The sequence below is a fragment of the Puma concolor genome, chromosome E3 (assembly GCF_028749965.1).
Source record: "Puma concolor isolate L17-30 chromosome E3, mPumCon1.1.hap2, whole genome shotgun sequence".
Taxonomy (NCBI): Eukaryota; Metazoa; Chordata; class Mammalia; order Carnivora; family Felidae; genus Puma; species Puma concolor.
In genome coordinates this window covers 37,185,398-37,208,169 of record NC_141682.1, presented here as the reverse complement: position 1 = coordinate 37,208,169, position 22,772 = coordinate 37,185,398, and the positions used below count along the sequence as shown (strand labels likewise).

At 41.0% G+C, this 22,772-nt stretch overlaps 1 protein-coding gene and 1 long non-coding RNA gene across 25 annotated transcripts in view; one reads left to right on the top strand and one right to left on the bottom strand.

The window, feature by feature from the left end:
- Positions 1-22,772, top strand: part of RBFOX1 (RNA binding fox-1 homolog 1) — a 2,073,113-nt gene that overhangs the window by 1,117,838 nt on the left and 932,503 nt on the right. The window lies entirely within an intron of this gene.
- On the bottom strand, positions 10,813-20,832 carry LOC147573155 (uncharacterized). The gene is made up of 4 exons (XR_015245609.1): positions 20,555-20,832; positions 15,081-15,195; positions 13,549-13,728; positions 10,813-11,056 (listed from the first exon to the last, which is right to left on the bottom strand). It is a non-coding gene; the product is annotated as an uncharacterized LOC147573155 (long non-coding RNA).

The window sequence follows — 22,772 nt, the reverse complement described above, 5'->3', positions numbered from 1 at the left end:
TCTCTGGCTATGCTAATTTAGAAATTATACTCTATCATAGGTGTGTATACAGAACAAAATATATGTAGGGCTGAGGACTTTCCGTGGTTTCAGGCATCTCCTGGGAGTCTTAGAATGGCTCTCCCATGGATAAGGGGAGACTACTATAAATCACTCTGTTAGAACCTTAACACAGTGTTCTTTCTTTCTTTGTTGTGTTTCTGGTACTTACTCTCATGCTCCCTAGTTTCTCTCCAACTGTGGTAGAAGCCAGTCTCATCACAGTTTTCAGAACTGTGTGGTTTTAAAAAAAAAAAAAAAAAAAAAAAATGCAGAGCAATCTGCCTTATCAGTATCTCTTCCAATTAATGTAATCTTGTTTCTGTTATTTCCACCATATTTTTCAATCCAGCGAGCCTCATTACATTTGCAAGTGCATTAAATTAGAGCCTCTATAGAAGGAGAATGATGATTATCAGCTAATTTAATTATGTTTCTACATTTGCAGCATTTAATGATGTCTGCCATTGTTGTTGAGAATTCTTACATTGGCTCTAGGTAGAAATTAGCACTGATCCCATGTAAAGTTTACGTTATCAGATAAAACTTGACAGCTCATTGAGGTGCATGTTCAGTAATTTTTGAATCTAATCAAAATTGATTTATGTGCAATCAAATTACAGAAATAAAGAAACAGCTTCATATAATTTAAGTCTCTGATTATAGTGTTCCCTGCCTCTGAAGTCACACCGATGTGTGTCTTTTCGTTCTGTACCAACATTTCATCAAGGTCTAAAACTGTTTTTTTTCTTCTTCCTTCTCCTTTTTTTTAGTTTTTAAATTACATAGTGTTTCAGTACTCCTGATCTTCCGATACAGATTGGATTGGACATTTATACCCCGTGAGTTTTGTTTCCTGTTCAGCACATGTTGTCTGGGTGTCCTGTCGTGTTGGGCACTGGCTCCCCGCCCTAGAAGGCTGGCTCACTCCTCAGAGTGTCAGGGAGGGTCTGTGAGAACATAGCAGTGCTTGTCTAGGAGTGGGGTGTTGAGGATGCAAGGAGCTGATTCATCATTTTCTTCCTTCCTTATAGACGTTCAATCTAGGGAAGAAAAAGTACAGAATCCCAATAGCCATTAAAGTACAGAATTCAGTTTATCTACTCATGAAGCTTCATTGGAAAATGGTGCTTTTTATATTTGTTTGGCAGTCATTTAACAGTTATGTTAATTTAACAGTTGTGGCAGATATAATCTGACGGACTTCATACTAACAAAACCCCACTAAAGCATCACAGTAACCTGAAAGCAAACTATTATTGTCCTCCCTACCCACCATGTTAAAGATGAGAAACCGAGGCATAGAAGGCTGGACTATTTTGCTCATGGCCACCAATCTGGAATGTGGACGAACCAGGATTGCAGTGTACCTGGTCTGGCTGCAGAGTCTTCTGTACTTCTATGCTGTTGCTTTTGCCCAAGATGAAATTGGCTGCCTGTCACCCAGCCCCCTGTATCCCTACAACCACATCTAGACTGTCAAACTGGTTGAGCAGTGTAGCAGCCATTGGTACACCTCTCACACAGAGGAATGAGATTCAGAGAGACGGAGAATAAAAGCCAGCCTCTAGAAGGTGGAGCCCTGGAACCTGCCCTAGGTGTGCTTACCTGCCCTAGGTGAGTTTAGGAATCAGAGATCAAAAGAAAAACATGTGTTGTTTGGAGGTATGAGGCAGAGAGAGGAGAAAGAGATACAGAGAGGAGCTCACCTATCAGAAAAGCCCTTCCAGTCCGCAGTGAGTTTGCTTCCCCAAACACTTCTAAAAAAAAATTTTTTTTAATGTTGATTTATTTTTGAGAGGTGGGGGGAGGGGCAGAGAGGAAGACAGAATCTGAGGCAGGCTCCAGGCTCGAAGCTGGCAGCACAGAGCCTGACGCGGGGCTCAGACTTACAAACTGCAAGATCATGACCTGAGCCAAAGTGGATGCTTAACTGACTGAGCCACCCAGGTGCCCCAAACACTTCTAACACAGTAGAGGGTTGGAGTAAGTCCCTAGTCTGTAGGACATGGAGGTATATGCATGAAGGAATGAGAAGGTGAGAATTTGTTAACCCCTAGACTGAATTTTAAGAATCCATGACATGGGGTAGATGAAGTAAATTTTTGTACAAACAAGCAGCACCTTCTAAAACAAAGGCATGGTAGAGGGAAGGGCCAAGCATTCCATGAAGCTGGAGGGAGGGTGGTAATTTGGTGGAAGATGAAGCTAGCCAAAGTTTGAACAGACAGGTGTGTCTCACAAGGCAGGGATAATGTTGGAATTAAGTTGAATGTGTCTCAGTGTGAAAGGAGAACATTCACAGGAAACATTTAGACATTCTGTAATACTGAGAAGCTTAAAACAGTCACTCCCTACAGTAGTGATTATCCTCAACCTTTTTCTGTTCAAGGCCCATGCTAAACATCAGTAAACCTGACAACAGCGATAAAAACATAATTGTTGCTGCATTGTGCACTGTCTCTGAGTGTTCATAAAGGCATCAGTGGGTCACACTGTTTAAACATAAATGTGTAGGAGCCTGGTCAGGCAGCCGTCTTTGTTCGTGAGGCAAAGTTCCCCCAGTCTCTGGTTCTGATTCTGGTAGACCAGATGTCATTCTGGGATATCAGTTGAATGTTAACAGTCTGCCTTTTACAGTTTATATATCTTACTCAGCTCACTGTTCTCTCTGGAGGACAGACTTTTAAGAATGTATGCTCAGTAGTAATGGAAGTATATTTTGTATGTTGTTCAAAATTTGGCAGCCTTCCCATGAAGAGTTCATTGATTGTAGACTGCCAGGGTGCTGCTGAGACTGGAGTATGTTCTAATAGCGGGGTGTGATTTTTCTGTGGTGTATGGATAAGCACTGTGTTGTAATTTTTTCCAACATCTTATTTTTCAGAAAAGATGAAAGAATCATGAACACTCATATACCCACCAGCAAGATACTATAATTAACATTTTAACCTATTTGTTTTATCACATAATCTATCCATCTATCCATCACCTGTCCGTCTCATATTTGGTTTTTATGCATTTTGGAACGAGTTGTCAACACTTATACCCTCTAACCTTAAACACGTTAGGATGCAGATCTTTAATAAGAGTTCACTATATACTTTTTTTTTGAGGTAAAATTGATTTATATTGAAATATACACATCTTAAATGTACCATTTGTTGACAGTTGACCAGTGGGTGCACTTGTGTGACATAAACCTCTGTGAAGATATAGAACCATCATTTCCAAAAAGTTTGGATACATGTGGCTTGCATGCATATTACAAGAATAATTTGCATATTAAATTACATGGATAGTTTAAATTAAAAAGTGAGTATGTGTGTGTATATGTATGCATGTGTAGATATGCATGTCTGTGTATAATTTGTAGTGGCTAAATGGTACATGTGGTATGCAGAAATGGCAAAAATTGGGGAGTGTGCGATGACGTGCCTGCATTTGGCAATTACAGGCCTAGGGAAGAGGTAACCTGATCCTATTAGCAGTGTCTTCAGAAAGAACATGAGCATATAAAACGTGCAAGGCTACATTGATGTAATGTCCATGATGAATGGAAGGAAACATAGTGTTACTTGTCTAATTGAGGACGTTTAACGACTTTTTGCTCCAAGAGTACCAACGGTTATAATTTTTCAAAGTCAGCCTTGATTTACGTTTTACTTTTTAAGTACTCGTACTGTCACAAAGACTTAAGTTGGGATCTGCTGTCTTGGTTTAAAAACATAGGTTATGCTTTTCTCTTTTGACCCCGAAACATGTAGATGAAAATCAGCATTAATTGGCAGGATGAACAAGGGTGGGGAAGGTGGGTGTCTGGCTGCAATATTCTTAGAGTATTGAGAGAGATGCTCACAGCCCCTTAACTGGGGATGACACCTCGATTTTAATTAACAGCAGGTGAGTCTTGTGTTCAGCCATTTGACATTTTAGGTGGATCACACAATAGCCTTTCCTTTGAACCACATTTATTTCTAGCTTAATTAGTCCTTCTGAGATAGCCTTGCTATTAGCAACAGCCTCTCCATTTAAGATCCTTTTAACCAGACCTTTTATTTTTTTATTTTTTATCCTTCTCATTTTAGTACTGGCTTAATGTTATAAAGGGCCTGGGCTAACTCATTTTAATGACCTCTGCTACATAAATGCTAATTTTACATTTGGCCTTATTTCAGATTTTTTTTTTTAAAGACCATTGCTTTCAGAAGGACAAAAATGGAAAGATTAAACCCCTTAGTGTCATCTGCCTGAAAAATCCTGTGGTTTCTTCTGACAGGAAGAGTGTTTTCAAATCCCTCCCTGGTCTAAGCTTCTGTGCTTGACATCTCATTATTTAACTCAGCTGCTTCAGCTTCACCTTCACCCAGTTAATTAAGTAACTCATTGAATGTATTATTCAGTTTTGATTCCCTGTCCCTGACAGAGAGAGATGGGGGTGCTTCTTCTTCCTTGCCCTCCTGCGACTTTCTCTTGCCTCTTCTTCCCACACCCAAAAGAAGGATAAAGAGAGATAAGTAGAGAGAAGGTGTGTTGGGAGAAGAGAGGATATTCTTTGCTTAATCAATCCATCAGTTCCTGGAGTGATTTTTTTTTTCTTTTTAATGGGACGATACTCAAAAGAAGATAAGGTTGATGATATGGCACGATAATTTGGCTTGATGATAATCATAACATCACTATATGCAAGGCACTGCTTCAGGTGTCTTTCTTAACATGATCTTATTTAATACTCAGAACATCCCTACAAAGGAAACACTTGTAATGTATACACCTAACAGATCACAAGACTAAAATTCTATTGAGTTAACTATTTTGTCCAAATATCACAGCTAGTAGATATCAAAATTTTAATTTGACCAGAACTAGCTGATTATTAACACTCATGATAGCAAGAGCATCTCTGGTAGGTATCCGTGTGTTTGTAATCCATTAAAAATTTTTTTAATGTTTATTTTTGGGGAGGGGGGGAGTGGAGGAGACGCAGAGAGAGCGGGAGACACAGAATCCGAAGCAGGCTCCAGGCTCTGAGGTGTCAGCACAGAGCCCGGCATGGGGCTTGAACTCATGAACTATGAGATCATGACCTGAGCCAAAGTCGGATGCTTAACCAACTGACTCACCCAGGGTCCCCTGTAATCCATTTTATATTCCTGACATTAGTGTGTGGGGATTTATGTCACTGTATCATGAAGAGGATGTCCTAATGGCAGGGTATCTATATCTCTCGATCTATTAGTGATCAAGTTGACTGTCCTCTAGGGCAGTGGTCCTCAACCAGGAGCAGTTTTTTGTTTTTTTTTAAATGTTTATTTATTTTGAGAGAGGGAGAGACAGTGTGAGTGGGGAGGGGCAGAAAGGAGAGAGAGAATCCCAAGTAGGCTTCACGCTTTCAGCGCAGAGCCTGATGCGGGGCTCAAACCCATGAACTGTGATAATATTTCCATAGCCGAAATCAAGAGTCGGACGCTTAACTGACTGAGCCAAGCAGGCACCAACCAGGGGGCAGTTCTATTCCCCAGGGACATTTGGCCACACAGCTATGGTATTTAATGCTCTATGTGTTTACACTAAATTCAATAAAAATGCTTACATGTGCCTCATTCAATATATATGGATTTGGTGGAGAGAAGGAGGTTGCACTTAGTTTTAATTGGTTGATTGTCAACCTGACTGGAAATACCTAAGAGAAGACATTTAATATGGATAAAAGTAGAAGGGGGCAGGGAATATTGGGGGGGGGGGAGGTACATGCACAAGGAAAGAGAAAGAAACCCTAAGTTGCAAAGGCAGATAGAAATTTAGAAGGTCACAGCCAGAGTAATTGAAATAGATGTTGGAAATATGTGGATCTAATGTTGGAAAGAATTAGAGGTTAAGGGGTAGGTAAATAGAAGGATAAGGAAAAGTAAAGAGTCAAATAGAATAAAACCAAAAAAACAGTATGTGCATTGAAAAGGAGGTGGGAGAGAAAGGGAGGGGAAGAGAGGAAGGAGGTGGGAGATAGCAAGAGAAGACGCATCTTTAATGGGTATTTAAGAAAAAAGCAGGGTCACTTGATGGCTCAGTTGGTTAAGAGTCCGACTTCGGCTCAGATCATGATCTTGTGGTTTATGGGTTCGAGCCCTAAGTCGGGCTCTGTATTGATAGCTCAGAACGTGGAGACTGCTTCGGATTCTGTGTCTCCCTCACTCTCTGCCCCTCCCCTGCTTGTTCTCTCTTTCTCTCAAGTAAACATTAAAAAATTTTTTTAATTAAAAAAAAGAGAAAAGGAAGGCAGAGCCTTGTAAGAAGGTGAAGTAGACATATGTTTTTTTTTTTAAAAAAAAAACCCTTCTTTATTATGAAGCATTTTTGGGGGGATACCCCAAAGAAAGGGCAAGTAGTGTAGGGAGGTTAAGTTGTTACTGAACAGGTTCTACATGCTAGGTACTGATCTAAGTGAGGATCTGACATGGAAAATAAGCCCGTGAAAGACCTTACCTTCTTGGAGCTAAGAGTCTGGTAGACCTAGAGACAGAAAAATAAACAACATCAATGATATAGGTACAAAAAATAGTAAGTGCGATAAAGAAGATGAAAGAGACAGTAGAACGTTACCGCGACAGGGGCATAGCTCAGTGATGAGGTGTGTGAGAACAGACACCAAGATGGGGAAAGGAGCCAGCCAGGGGGGTATTCTGAGCAGGAGCTTTGCAGGGGGAGGCAGACCAACAACGGAAGGTGCCCTTGAGAAGCTGTCAGAAGGTCAATGTGGCTAGAGTAGAGGGGACAACAGTCAGTAAGGAAAGTCATTAGGGAATGGGTCATATAGGGCCATGTGGGGAGTTGGGTTTCATCTTCAGTGGACTGGGAAGCCATTAGGGTTTCAAATAGAGAAATTTCATAGTTTAATGAATATTTCATAAGGATATACCTGGATTTGATAACTGTATCTGCCACTTATTAATTATGTGTCCTGAACAAAAATTACCTCATTTCTCTGGACCTCAGCTTCTTCCTTCCTGAAGTACAGGTAGATGATAGTAAAAGTTACTGCATGAGATTGTTGTGGAAGTGGTGTGTGTAAACCATTTTGGGATGTGCTTGCCACAGGCCAGTGTTCGTTATGTGCTAGCTAAAAATCACAACAATAGCAGATTGGATCAGCTTTGGACCAGTGGGAATATAAAGTCATACAGCCTCTGGAAAACACTGTGAAGGTATCTCAAAAAGTTAAAAGTAGAACTACCCTACAATCCAGCAGTTACACTTGTGGATATATATCTAAAGGAAAAACCATTATCCTAAAGAGATATCTGCACCTCCGTTTTCACTGCGCCATTATTCACAAGAGCCTAGATGTGGAAATGACCCAAGTGTCCATCAGTGGATGAATGGATAAAGATGTGGAATATACAGATAGTGAAATACTATTCAGCCATGAAAAAGAAGGAATTCTTGGTGCACCTGGGTGGCTCAGTTGTTTCAGCATCCGACTTCAGCTCAGGTCATGATCTGACAGTTCATGAGTTCAAGCCTGTGTTGGGCTCTGTGCTGGCAGCTCAGAGCCTGGAGCCTGCTTCAGAATCTGTGTCTTCCTCTTTCTGCCCCTCCCCTGCTTGTGCTCTGTGTCTCTCTCTCAAAAATAAACAAATAAATTTTAAATTGAAACAAAAGGAAATCTTGCCACTTATGACAACATGGATAGACCTCGAGGGCATGATGCTGAGTGAAATAAAACAGATCCCATTTATATGTGGATCTTAAAACAAACCAACAAAAACATCCAGACTCATGGGAACAGAGAACAGATCTGTGGTTTTCAGAGGCTGGGGGGTAAGAGGTGGGGGAATTGGGTGAAGGTGGGTCAAAGGGTACAAACTTCAGTTATAAGATGAATAAGCTCTGGGGATGTAATAGCATGGTGACTATAGTTAAAATACTGTATTATATATTTGAAAATTGCTAAGAGAATAGACCTTAAGAATTCTCATCATGGGGAAAAAATTGTCATTATGTGAGGTGATGGACATTAAACTAAACTTATCATGGTCAGTATTTCACAATATGTACATATATAAAACCATTATGTTGTACACTTTATATTTTAAATTTTTTTAATGTTTATTATTTATTTTTGAGAGAGAGAGAGAGAGAAAGACAGAGTGCAATCAGGGGAGGGGCAGAGAGAGAGGGAGACACAGAATCTGAAGCAGGCTCCAGGTTCTGAGCTGACAGCACAGAGCCCGACGTGGGACTCAAACTCAACGACTGCAAAATCATGACCTGAGCCAAAGTCGGACACTTAACCGACTGAGCCACCCAGGCGCCCCTTTTTTTTTTTTTTAATGTTTATGTATATTTGAGAGAGAGAGAGCACAAGCAGGTGAGGGGCAGAGAGAGGAGGACAGAGACTCTTAAACAGGCTCTGTGATAACAGCAGGGAGCTGGATGGGGCTCAGACTTGTGAACCGCGAGATCTTGACCTGAGCCGAAGTCAGATGCTTAACTGACTGAGCCACCCAGGCACCCTGTGTTGTACACTTTAAACTTACACAGTGTGTCTCTTATAAAAATCTGAGCTCTGTGGAGAAATAAAAGGGACTTGAGAAGCAGCTTGGAGTTCCTGTCGTTGTCAGTCATCCTGCTGAGACAATATTCCTCTGGTCATCAGCATCTTCTTGCCTGCATATCTGTGTTTGCTAACCATGCACCGAAAGTCCATGGAGGGGGAGATGGAGACACAGGGTCCCTGGCCACTATCGATGGATTTAGTAGAACAAAACTCAGCCATGCAGGGTAAGAAGGCAGGCTGGCACGGGTGTTTTGCTCGAGGTATTCCTTTGATGACGCTGTGCCCATGTGATACCCAGCAAAGCTCCTTTTCAGCTGAAGTATATGCCAGGCCTATCCAACCTGGAATTCATTGATAAAGCTCTAAGCAGCCTCGAGGCCTGTGACCTGGGAGAGTGACTTAGGCTGACTTTATCGGCAGTGGCTCTTCTTTTTCATTATATTTGCTATTACCAGAGCTGATCTTTTTTCTTAAAACCTGTTAACCTTATACAAGGGGATGGGACCATTTGAGCTCTCCGACAGGAAGCTGATGGGAAATTGTAAGCCTCTAAAATAGGTTGAGAGCTTCCCGTTGTTCAGGGTCCTGGCAGAGGTTACTTAAAAAAAAAAAAAAAAAGGAAGGGGGGTGAGATCGGAATACAAAATCTTGGTGTGTTTTTCTGGGATTGGCCAGTTTCTTCCCTGGGGCCTGTGTTTTTTCAGCCCGTGGGGGAAAGTTGCAATGGCTTTATGCATCTTACAGACAAAGCTTGCGAGTGCCCCAGTGTCGGTGTGGGGATGGTAGGACAGGTCATATGTTCAGAATGCTGTTTGTGGCTGTAAACCAAGAAAGACTGATCTTCCACAGGTAGGTGGAAAGGTGTTCTTGAGCGTTTAAATGTGTAGACTTTAGCCTGGCTACAGGAATGCATGGTATTTCTTGCTTTCAAGCCAGTTAGTGAAGATTGTAATTGGGCATATGTATGAGTGACTTTAAAATCCAGGCTCTTGGGGCGCCTGGGTGGCGCAGTCGGTTAAGCGTCCAACTTCAGCCAGGTCACGATCTCGCAGTCCGTGAGTTCAAGCCCCGCGTCAGGCTCTGGGCTGATGGCTCGGAGCCTGGAGCCTGTTTCCGATTCTGTGTCTCCCTCTCTCTCTGCCCCTCCCCCGTTCATGCTCTGTCTCTCTCTCTGTCCCAAAAATAAATAAACGTTGAAAAAAAAAAGAAAAAATCCAGGCTCTTTGTTGAACCCTTTATGTGCGTTTCTCACAAACACATACACACAAGCATTCATATATTCTGTTACACCAAATGTACTGATTCATTGATGGAAGCTCAAAAGTGTCAGAAAAGCAAATAAATAGCAAAACTGCCTTCTGTTGTGCTTTCAGTAACTTCACTATACACAGTTTTTTTTCTGTGGGCTAGGTTACTGTTTTAAGAAAATGGTGGTAAGTTGGGGCGCCTGGGTGGCTCAGTTGGTTAGGCAACCGACTTTGGCTCAGGTCATGATCTCCCGGTTCATGTGTTCGAGCCCCGCGTTGGGCTCTGTGCTGACAGCTTGGAGCCTGGAGCCTGCTTCAGACTCTGTGTCTCCCCCCCTCTCTGCCCCTCCCCTGCTCACACTCTGTGTCTCTCTGTCTCTCAATAATAAATAAACGTTAAAAAAAAAATTTAGAAAATGGTGGTAAGTGTAACAGGAAAACCAATCAGCTAAGTAGTTAGGATCACTGGCTTTTGGGTGAAATAAACCACGTTTACCTTCTAGAGGCAACATTTGCCAGCTGTGACCTTCCAAGAAACCTAACCTCGCTTGAGTTTGTTTTCTTTAAAATGGGGATTAATCACTGTGCCTGCCTCATGGGATTCAGTGAATGAAATCCTATGTAAATATATTATATATATATATATATACACACATATATATAATATATGTAATATATATGTATTTAATACACGATATATCATGCATATGATATATAATATATACTTATTTATCAAATATTACATATTTATTTTATATTAAATGAATATGAAATATGTGAATATAAAATAATATATTCATAAATTACATACTATATATTTATATTTTATTTTTATATTTTGTGTTTTATTTATATAGTATATATTATATGTATATTTATAATAATTATATATATTTTATCACTAAGAATTACGTGTTTGGAAGAAAGCTAGTTGTTGATTTAAGAATTACGTTTTTGGAAGAAAGCTAGTTGTTGATTTTGGTACCCTTGCCTTTGAGGAGCTGATAATGTCATGGACGAGACAGGCATGTATAAAGTATACTGGAAATATCCAGGTGAAATCAGTCCTGCAGTAGAGAGCATGGTCCCCAAGAGAGCAGTGTGTTCCCGAGTAGCAGAGCAGAGTAGGAGGTGAAATGAGCTTTGGTAAGCAGGTAGTTGGGTCAGCAGAGGGAGAGTGATTCAGGTTGAGGGGGCACAGTGAGGCAAGTTTCTGGAACATAAAAAAAAATAAGAATAGATTCACACAGAATGCAGTATCTGGGGAGGAACGTCATAGAATAAGTCTAGGAGAGGAGGTGGGATTGGTCAAAGCATGACTCTTTTCCCTGTAATTTAAATAAATCCAAGGAGCCCCATGCTTTTTGCCAATTCAGAATGGGTTTGGGGTAATTATGATACCAAAAGGAAATTTAGTTTTATTTATTTATACCTTCCACCTAACATCAACTGTTTAAACAAACTTGAAAAGTCAAGCTCATGCATTTAAGTCAATATGCAGTGCATCTGAACTGAAAGCAACTAAATATTTAAAAAAATAGTAATCTTCTAATTAATGCACCAGAAAGCAGACAGATTTCTATTATATTTGATCATCTGAAGCTTACAAATGTCAAAGTCAGTAAACAAACGGAGAAAACACCAGAACATGTATTTAACTTTCAGTATTTAAAAAGATTGAAACTCTAAAGCACACCCTAGGTTACTGATTGTGAATCTAGAACCAAATTAAAAGAAATCACAGCAGGAAGTACACTGAGCATGAAGGCAGGCATTAGAATAACACTGAAATAGGTCTGCATATTCTTCAAGAACACAACATAGGACAGAGACATGGGGCTATTTAGAAGGAGGGCAAGACTTTCTAAGGTTAGCATCCTGGTGGTAGTAATGCACCAAGTTGCAATGTCAGAAGCAACTATCCAGGCTTTAGAAAGTGGAGACAGTGAAACACATTTTTTAGGGATTTCACCCAGAATGGTTAAATGACAGAGTTTCTGTTTTTAAAGAGGTAGCCTTCTTGGATGGCCACAGGCAGCTTATTTTTCTTACCTCATTCCCAGGCTAGTGTGGATAATTGAGGTATTTAAGACGTCCTGAGGGATAGCTTAGATTTTTGTTACTCTTTCCCAACATAGTGTCTATGTGCTATTAATTGTATAGGACTGCCAGTGCAAAAGAGAAAGTAATCAAAACTTTAAAGGGAATATTCTTAATTCTCTTTTTGTGAATAAAAAGCAAATGACAGTTTCTGCAAGTAAACATGGCATTTGGGGAAAAAGATGAACAAGGAGAGAAATGTAATTATCCTAAACTGTCTCTTTTAAGGTACATTTTTTCCTGTACTCATGTGAGAATTGATAGGAGTGTTTTGCAGAATGGATTACTAATAAATCACATGGCTTGGGAAAGAACATTTACATTCATATTTCTATTTCATTTTTCTGAAAAAGCTTAAGTGGTTCTTTCTCTGGTGATTTTTAAATTTAGTCTTGGGGATCTGAAGTTCAGGGTCCACATATTTAGATTTACACATTCAGTGTAATAAGATTAAAAAATTTTTTGTGGTATATTAACTTTTAGATCCATATTGTCAAATTTAGGAATATTCCACTGGAAGCTAAACCAAGATCTCTGTATGTTTTTTTGATGAGTGAGGATATGTACACACAGATTGAATAGCTTTTCTATTACACAAGTTTATATTATGTTCGGCCTGGTAATAGCAAATTTTTCCATTTCTCCTCTTATGTTGTCTCATTCATAACACCCATTCCACAGTGTAGAAAATTGACAGAAAAAAAGAGATATCTGTATCTTTTCCAAATCCACGCTGATTTAGCTTGAGCAGGAGTAGAAGTAATGACAACCATTTGTAGATGACATAGGCTGTAGACAATAAAGTTTGTATTCCTGGAACAAAGAGTTGATTACTTAATCTTATTGAAAAGGCTACTATCCATTTCCTACCAGAAAGTGAGATGCCAAACCAAGGTCACAGGGGACAGAAAATATTGCTTCCCAAGAAACTGTGGTTGACAGGATTGTTACAGCCCAAAGGAATGCTGCAAACATCAGTTTTCTGGGAGAGCGTGGCTCCATCCAGCAATCAGCAAAGCTTTGTCAATGTATCAGAACAGAGCCACTTCTTGGAAACTGGCAACTCATCTCTGTATACTCATGAGGTAACCCAGAATGCTATTTTTTTTTTTTTTAGAGAGTTTGCATTAGTTCTGTTGAATTTCAGTTGTGTTATACGTTTGCTAATTGACATAATCCCTGCTTTGACCATTAGATGTGTTTCTGGAATATCTGACGATTCTTACAAGGAGAATAAATATTCAGTTAAGTAGTTTTGTGTAGTCATTGTAGTGTGAAGTTCCTCGCAAGAGTGACTTAGTGGATGTTGAGATAGACCATCTATTAGCATCAATTCCCAGGAGACTTGTGATCTTAGAAATTGCCATTTTTGTTGCCACTAGGGGTCCATTTCATGGACAGAAATAGCAATGACACAGAAGAATTCAGGCAGTGTTTAGAACCATCTTACATAAAGAAGGAAGAAGAATAATTACGATAAAATTATCTAATATGCAGAATAATATCTAATGAATATACATATATACTATAAATAAAATTTAAAAATTGCGCTTATCATAAAAAACACTTCTGACCCCTCTGGCTACATGATAGCACTTTAATTACTTTGTTTATACTAACACCAGCCTGATGGTATCTGGACTGACATTTCTTCCATTTTCTGAAATATGGAAACTGAGGACACAGATAAGTTGCCTCATGAAGTCACAGAGCTATTAAGGGGCAGAGGTAGGATTTGAAGCAAGGTAGACTGGTTCTTGCGGCTTCTGTCTTGTGTATTTGTATCTGTACATGGAGGGAAAATTAAAATACAACCTCTCAGGATACCTGGGTGGCTCAGTCAGTTGAATGTCCAACTCTTGATTTCAGCTCAGGTCACGATCCCAGGGTCATGGGATCAAGCGCTGCATTGTTGTCCACGCTGAGTGTGGAGCCTGCTTAAGATTCTCTCTCCCTCTCTCTCTCCCCCTCTACCCGCCTCCTGCTTGTGCACGCTCTCTAAAATAAAACTTAAAAAAATCATATAACTTCTCATTGCGTTTGCCCTCAAATATCATTGTGAATTATTTCATTTTCTTAGTACAGCTGAATGTTCACTGTGTCACATTTCCTCAAGAGGTTGGTATATTAATTAAGAACCAAGCTATAGTCTTTATTTTTTTTTCTTAATTTGAATCCTTTATATAGGCAATGTGGGAAATAGCTACATTGTATCAGATGTTTGAGACATTGGGAAAACATGTGTGTCCCTGTAGTAAGGAATAAAAAGCTCCTTGTGAGAGACAAAAAATCCAGGTCTGGTTGCTCTTTCAGTTGACCTTGAACCAGATTAAGTTTTCAGGGCACCATATCAAACCAGTACATTTCCTGCTCTAACCCCCTCTTGGGGTTGTTTTAAGGCAGAGATCAACTATGAGCATTAATAAGAACACAGCAGCAACCAAAACCCAAAGGAGGCTATAGACAGGAAAACAATCACAATGGTAGCCATGCTCTTCAAATGGAAGGCCAGGTTTGTTTTTAAAAAGGATTTGAGCAACACCCAAGTTGCTGGCCCACTCAGTGGGCAGGGCTTAAACTCCCCTTTCTGCCTTCATTCTGCTTTCCTGACGTTCAGTTCTTTTGCCTAACTGGAGTGCACTGAACTTCAATTTGATAATTGCATCCTCAAATCCCTTAATGAAGGTGCCTATCAAAGTATAAATAATTACCCAGTAATTTTGTATTTGCAAACTCCATCCTGGCTGTTTATGCCTCTCTGTGGTTCAAAAGGGAGGTTCAGGGGCCCACCCCACACTTTTCCTAAGTCAGGGACATTTCAGGAGCCCAGAGGATGGCATCTTAGCACACTTTCCCACTCAAGGAGTTCTCCCTCTGCTCCCTCCCGGCCCTGACCACCATCTTCTCTGGTACCTTTTATAAGTCTGTCGGAGAGCTGCCTTTCTGTTTTGGAGCTGCTCACGCAGACATCTGCCTGCATCAGGGGTGCTGCCCTGGAACTCTAGGGTGCAATCCCTTACCTCCCCGAAGGCCCCCGGGACCCCTGTGAGCCTGGGCTGGGTGCCTCTGCACTTCCTCCTTAGGAATCTGTTTTGTCCTTTGGACAATATCTGCCTTAGCTCATGGAAGACGCTCACCAGTGGCCTGTTGGGCTTCTTCCTTCATCTTCCCTCTGGTTCATATGTTTCCGGATGAATCCCTTAATTATGCACAAGAACCCATCAGTGGAAGTGCTGGGGATCTTCCAGGAGGCTAATAGCCAAGAAGACAAAAAACAAAACGTTATAGAACAAAAACCTGATAGGATTTGTAAGTGTTAGTGGGGGTGTTTCTCCCAGGCACCTGTGGAGAGGGTGTGCTTAGCGGCGGGGCCTCATATAAGCGAAGAGAGAAGCTGCAAAGCTGGCACAAGCCAGGTGACAAACCCAAGGCTTTCTGGGCTGGTGTTTTCCTCCTAGATACTGTTTTTAAACACGTGGACTTGTTAAGAGCCAGTGCAGCTGACAACCCCTCCAGAAGTATTATTCTTAAAAGCTGCACTAAAATTATTCACCTCATGTAAAAACAAGTGTGATTTACATCTAATATGGGTAATTACTTTTACAGTTAATTAAAAGCGCTCTCATTAAGCCCCTGCTGTGATGCCAATGCATAGCTCTTATTTGCAAACAGACCCTTGGTTTGAGCTTACCTTGGTGACATATTGCTCCTACCTAAGAGGGGGCTGCCTTCCTCAGTATCAAATTTAAGTGTGCTGAGCCAGCAGCCCTGGGCTGCCAGGGTTCCTGCCAACTCTCTCTTGTCCCCTGATAACTAAGCTGCAAAAAAGCGTAGGATGAAGAGAACAAAATAATTCGTGGGGGTGAGGGTGCTCTCCTCAAAAAGGGAAGTCACAATTTTAAGATGAAAGCTTTGCTATCTTTATTCCCAGAAAGGCTGCATTTGGGAATTGTTTTGTGGTCTTTTGGGCTTTACCGGTTTTTCCTGCTAGCTCTCTCCCAAAGAAAATATCCCATAACCACCCCTGCCCCCCGCCAAACACACACAAACACAGACACACACACACACACACATAAAATTCCTCCAGACATTTATAAAGTCAACAGCATTGCATTCTGACCTAGCCAACTAAAGTCGATTCTACTCTCTTAGTTGAATGGATTTATGTCGAGAACTTAGTTTACATACATTATTTTTGCCATTTGTATGAATTCATGCAAAATAGCTCTGAAATAAAGTCTCAGTCTTCACATTTAGATTGAAACTTTTTAGACTGTCGTGTGCGTTGAAACAGGGATCTCGGTCACACTGAACCTTCTTAAACACGTAATAATAAAATGCCTCCTCAAATGATCACATCCCTGGTAAGTAATTCAAGCTTATTTATTAAAGCGTACAGTCATTAGAGATTTAAGTTTTGAGGGAGCAGATAGTGTTATTTCAAGACGTGTACAGACCCCGCGAATGGGATGCTGTGGTACATTGCTAGGTGCTTTTGGTATTTTGCAAAGTTATTTGCTTCCATCTGCTGGCCATATGTGAGATTGCAGGGGCTGAGCAAATTTGTGAATGGAGACCTTGCATGCAATGGATAAAATATGTAACTGCAAACGTTTTATGCTATTCTTTACAACACAGTCATTTTTTTTTTTTTTCAAAAATTTTGGGGCGCAATCATTATCTTTAAATGATTCAATTATATTTAGAATACAGATTTAAATATACAGATGCAAGGACAGAATTTGGCTTTGAGGAAGGCATAAAGTGCATAGAGGGTAGATAGATTTCAGTCCATCTTAGATCATTAATTAGCAAAGCCAGTGCCCTACACTCTTTGACACTCACCTTTCTCATCTGCACAATGGAAGAACTGGACCAAATGGCCCTACAGCTTATATTTACTTTCAAAGTTCGACTCTCCGTTACGTTAAAAAAAAAAAATAGAACCCAAATTGCAGTAAATGTTCTAAGTCCTAGAATCTAAACTCATATTGGTTAGTTTCTTTTATAAGTAATTGTTATTTTCAGAACAATAGGAAACTTAAGTGTCCAAGCTATAGAAAAATTGCTTTTGAAAAGTAAAGTATATATAAATGAAAAGGAGCAGGTACTACCCCCAAATATGCCTCTTTGGCATAGGAATTATTTAGGGATGTTTACTTTAGGGAGGCTCCTGACTCAAAAGAATCTGTGAAAAGAGAGAGGGTGCCCTTTTGTGAGAAAAAAATTTACGTTTATAAGCGAAATCTCCATTTGTAAGGGTGTCTCCCTCCCTGTACCAGGAAGTAAAGGATGAGTCTAAGTCTCCAGAAACTCTGATCAAGAGGCAGTGGCTTAAATTGCATAACAACCTTATACTTGTTTCCTGTGCAAACTTCCCACCTGACTTTTTGTTTTTGTCATTAGCTGAAGATGTTAGCTAAGGTGATGGCTGGGGACCTTTTAAGAGTTACTCAGTTTTCCTAGGTATGTCCTGTGTATACAGAAGGTATAAACTTCTGTTTAAACTTCTGTTTGTTTTGGGGCGCCTGGGTGGCGCAGTCGGTTAAGCGTCCGACTTCAGCCAGGTCACGATCTCGCGGTCCGTGAGTTCGAGCCCCGCGTCGGGCTCTGGGCTGATGGCCCGGAGCCTGGAGCCTGTTTCCGATTCTGTGTCTCCCTCTCTCTCTGCCCCTCCCCCGTTCATGCTCTGTCTCTCTCTGTCCCAAAAATAAATAAAAACGTTAAAAAAAAAATTAAAAAAAAATAAACTTCTGTTTGTTTTTCTGTAGTTAATCTTTTATTATGGGGGATATTAGCCAAGAACCCAGAGAGGCAAACTTATTTTTCCCTCCCCTGTAAAATGTTAATTCAGAATTTAAAATGAATTTTGGGATTCTTTTTGGAGTGTGGTGTTGGAAAATATTTTTTTCTTAATATTAAAACTGTCTTGTCATAGCGTTTGTCCCATTTGAAGAGAAAGAGCAAAACATCTGGATTTCTCCCCCAGTAGAAGGGTAGTTGATTATAAACCCTATTTGGGCTTGTCATGTGAATCCTGGTCCTCCAGCTCTAGAGAGATGTTTTAAGCTATAGGTATTTCCTTTGAAATATTCTCTGGTACTTGGTGATTATCTGAGCCCAGGAGAACAATGCCACATTAGAGATAAGACCATACTTGACTCTTAGTCCAATATAAGCAGCCTAGTCTTTTCTCTATATTGCCCTTCCAGGGTTGATACCTGAAATCATTAACATAGATTTCAGGTGCTATCTTCTGAAAACACAAGGGCCCGTGGTCATAACAGCATGCAGTTGCCCTGGAATCGCCTGTGTAAACGTTTTTTTTTTCTTCCCTAGGGGTTGGCTTTCATGGGGTGGTCCCTGGATCATGCCTTTCTTTTCTCAGTGGTGAGTAGGCAAGTATCAAGAGAGATTTACACCGGAAGCTCCTTGAGGCTCTTGATCAGTTTCCTATGGCTTCTGTAAAAAATTGTCACAAATTTGTGGCTTACTACAGCAGAACTGTGTTTTCTCACAGCTCTGGCAGGCACAAGTCTGAAATCAATGATGGGGTTTTGGCATGGTGGTGGAGGTCTGGAGCCAATGGCCAAGAAACAACTATTCCTTTTTTTTTTTTTTCCCCACTTATAATTCCTTTTTTTAATGTTTATTTATTTATTTTGAGAGAGCGAGATTGAGCACTGGAGAGGGACAGAGAGAGAGGGACACAGAGAATCTGAAGCAGGTTCTGTGCAAATCCCCAGTATAGGGCTCAAACTCATGAATCGTGAAATCATGTCCTGAGCCAAAGTCAGACGCTTAACCAACTGAGCCACCCAGGCACCCAGGAAAGGATTCTTGAGAGGTCTAGGATACAAAAAGATTTTATTAAAGCATAGGGACAAGACCCTTGGGCAGAAAGAGCTGTCTGTCCCAGGATTGTGAGGAGAGACTGATTATATACTTGGGAGTTGGGAGAGGTAAAGTCAAGGGCAAGTTCCTAAAGGGATTTTCATATGCTAAAGAAGACTCACAGGATATTAATGGACTAGCTATTGTTAAGCTAAGGTTGTTTTTCACTCTAGCAAAGCATTAACTTGAAGACAGTAGGGGGTTCCTCCAGAAATGTTCTACTTTGCCTGCCTCAAGTATTTGTCAATGGGCTGCAGGTTATAAAATTTAATTTCATTTTTCATTTCCTTCTGCCTTTGTTTCCCATGTCATTCCCCCCTGAATAATTTTGACTCTTAAATCTTTAAGGATGCTAAGGGTGGATGGTTTCATCTTATTTATTTTTATTTTTATTTTTTTAATGTTTATTTCTGAGAGAGAGAGACACACACACACACACACACACACACACACACACACACAGCATGAGTGAGGAGGGGCAGAGAGAGAGGGAGACACAGAATACGAAGCAGGCTCCAGGCGCTGAGCTGTCAGCACAGAGCCCGATGCGGGGCTTGAACCCACAAACCACGAGATCATGACCTGAGCTGAAGTTGGATCCCCAACCGACTGAGCCACCCAGGTGCCCCTGGCTGGTTTCATCTTCTGTCAGCAGGGTTACCTCCTACCAGATTCTCTGCAAGTGAATGCTTCCCTTGCCTCTTCCAGTTCCCAGTTGTTATGGGCACTCCTTGGCTAGTGGCTCTGTCCCTCCAGTCTCTGCCTGCCTTCATATGGATATCTCTTCTCTATCTCTTAAAAGGACACTTGTCATTGGATTTAGGGTCCATGCAGATAACCTTGATGATCTCATTTCAAGATGCTTAATTACATCAGCAAAGACCGTATTTCCAAAGAAGGTCACATTCACGGATTCCAGGGTTTGGGACATGGACATACCTTTTGAGACTTAGTATTCCACCCACTCTAGACTCCTTGCTTCTAAATCCTCGGAGGCCTCCAGAATCTCACTGGCAGACATTTATCCCCACCTGTTCACAGGGACCTTTAACTTCTGGGCATTTCGGAGCTGTGAATGGTGCTAATGTATGATACAGGATGATGGTTCTCTGAATTGTGGGCATAAATATCCCTGACCTACAAAAATCATCAGAAACAACTACCATACCAAATGCATACCAAAATGCAGAAGAAATTAAGTTTCTCTGGGGAGAGAGAACAGCTTTTGAAAAGAACAGATACACAAGTGCTTTGATGTCTAAAAGCCAGAACTCAGAAGACTTGGAAGAGCATACTTTAAAAATAAAACTTTTTTTAAGTTCTCAATACTCTGCTCAGAACCAGGTCTCACAAAGACACTTGGAGGGTGCCATCAATGATAGCTAACATTTATCCATGACTTGACATATGCTAAGATTTTGCATGTATTAGATATGCCTCCCAACAAATGAAGTGGCTATCATTTTCCTTATTTTACATACAGGGAATTCAGTTATATGAACCCAAACAGTGTGACTCCTTAGCACGTAGAAAATCCTATCTGTTGCCAGTAATTAAGTCACTGTTTGGAGTTTTCCAACTACAGAAAGGAGAAGGCTGGCTTCTGTGGGGAAATTGATTGCTTAGTGATGAGTACATGGCCCCAAATTCATCCTTAACACTTAAGTACTTGAGCTGTTTTCCTAGTGAAGTCATCAAATGGGGCTGAAGTACTTACTCGACTACTCTGGTTCGGAAAAGGTCAGGTCGGAGCCCATCCGGAGACACCAGCTCTACGAGGAGCGATCGGAACAATAATTTGTTCCCGCCAAAGTGACATTTTTCCAATTTGAGCCCAACATTGTTCAGAAGCAAGCGCAGTCCCCTGTGGTGCCTCCCGTGTAGATCTGCAGTGCATGACAAACCAACAATATCATCTAAATAAAAAATCCAGCATGGGTTTAGTAAATTAATCCTGACAAGAATAAATCGAATAATCTTAGGGAGATGGCAAGAGCTCTGATTCTGCCAGATGGCTTTTTTCAGTCACTTGCATGGGTCCGTGGTGGCAGATTAAAAACAAAAACTTGCCTTTGGCTTCTTGATTTCGTGAGTTAGTTGATTAACACCTGCCACTTCTTTGTGGGCAAATCAAAACTGGATATGGACTCTTCCCTGCACACTCCACATATTTTCACTGGAGGAAAGAAAGAAATGCATACTTCCCCCGGTCAGAATAGCATAAAACAGATGAGGAACTGCTTTATCTTGCCTTGTTTCTAGATGGCATCTCCTGGGTTTAAAAATAATTCGTGATTTTCATCACTCCCATACTGAGTTAGTCACTATGTGTCTTAGTGCAGGAACTCCAAGAGAGTTGTTAGTAAGAGTAAAGGTTCAAGGTCAATCAAAGACCTCAGCGATTAAATAGGGGTGTGGTGAGAAAACCATGAGCCCATGACCCCAAGACTGGGGCTTTGCAGATAATCTGGGAATCTCGTTGCCTTAGTCAGCTTAGGCTGCCATAACAAAATAGTACAGGTTGAGAGACTTAAAACAAGAGAAATGTATTTGCTTACAGTTCTGGAAGCTCGAAGTCCAAAATCAGGAAGGCAGCAAGATCAGGTTCTGGGGAGTACTAGTCCTGGGTCAGAGATGGCCCCTTCTCTCTGTGTTCTCACATGGCCTTTCCTTTGTGCATGGATACAGAGAGAGAGGGAACAAGCTCTTTGGTATTTCTTCTTAAAAAGACATTAATCCCATCAGATAAAGTTCCCCCTTTTATGACCTCATTTAGCTTTAATTACTTCCTTAGAGGCCCCATTTCCAAATATAGTCACCCTGGGGGTTTGGGGCTTCAACATATGCATTTTGGGGAACACAGTCATTCAGTCTACACATTTTTTTAAGTAAAAAAAAAATTGTTTATTTATTTTTGAGAGACAGAGAGAGAGAGACAGAGTGTGAGTGGGGGAGGGGCCGAGAGAGAGAGACACAGAATCTGAAGCAGGTTCCAGGCTCTGAGCTGTCAGCACAGAGCCTGATGCAGGGCTCAAACTCAAGAAAAATCATGACCTGAGCCAAAGTCAGCCGCTTAACTTAACCACCCAGGCGCCCCAGTCTACACATTTGTTAAAATGCAGATTCTAATTCAGTCTATCTGGGGTGAAGCCTGAGGTGCTCCATTTTAACAAGCTCCCAGGTGATACTGTAGTTTCTGGGGCACAGACCCCACTTTGAATAGCTAGTTTCTAATATTACCCCTATGTTACAGATAAGACAACTGGCATTTTGGAAGGTAGAGACACTTGCCTAAGCTACACAGCTCTCATGTTATAGCACCACACCTGGGATGCAGGAGTCTGGCTTCAGCATGAACTGCTAGCCATGACACTGTTCAGCCTTAGCCCCTAGCAGAATGCCTGGAGGGATTGCTAAAGCAGGGATCACTTCATTAGGTCTGGGTGGGGACCAAGAATATGCATTTCTTGAAGGTTCTCAGGTGATGCTGATGCTGCTGTTATGGGGACCATGCTTTGAGAATCACAACGGTGCCTCTTCTCTAGATGATTTTGCTTTAGATGTCCCTCCTCCGCATAGAAAGGAAAATAATGCCTGGGTGGCTCAGTCGGTTAAGCATCCAACTCTTCGTTTTGGCTCAAGTCATGATCTCATGGTTTGTGGGTTGGAGCCCCACGTCAGGCTCTGTGCTGATGGCTTGGAGCCTGCTTAGGATTCGCTCCCCCCACCCCTCTGCTTCTCTCCCACTCATGCTTGTGTACTCTCTCTTTCTCTCTCTCTCTCTCAAAAATAAAATAAACTTAAAAAAAAAAAAAGGAAGGAACATAATGAGACATAGGGCCTGAATTATCCATACTGACCAACCACCTTGACTAAAACAAAATAAAATTACCTGAAAGGAGTGGAAAGTGCCTAGTGTAGGAGCCATTTCCAGG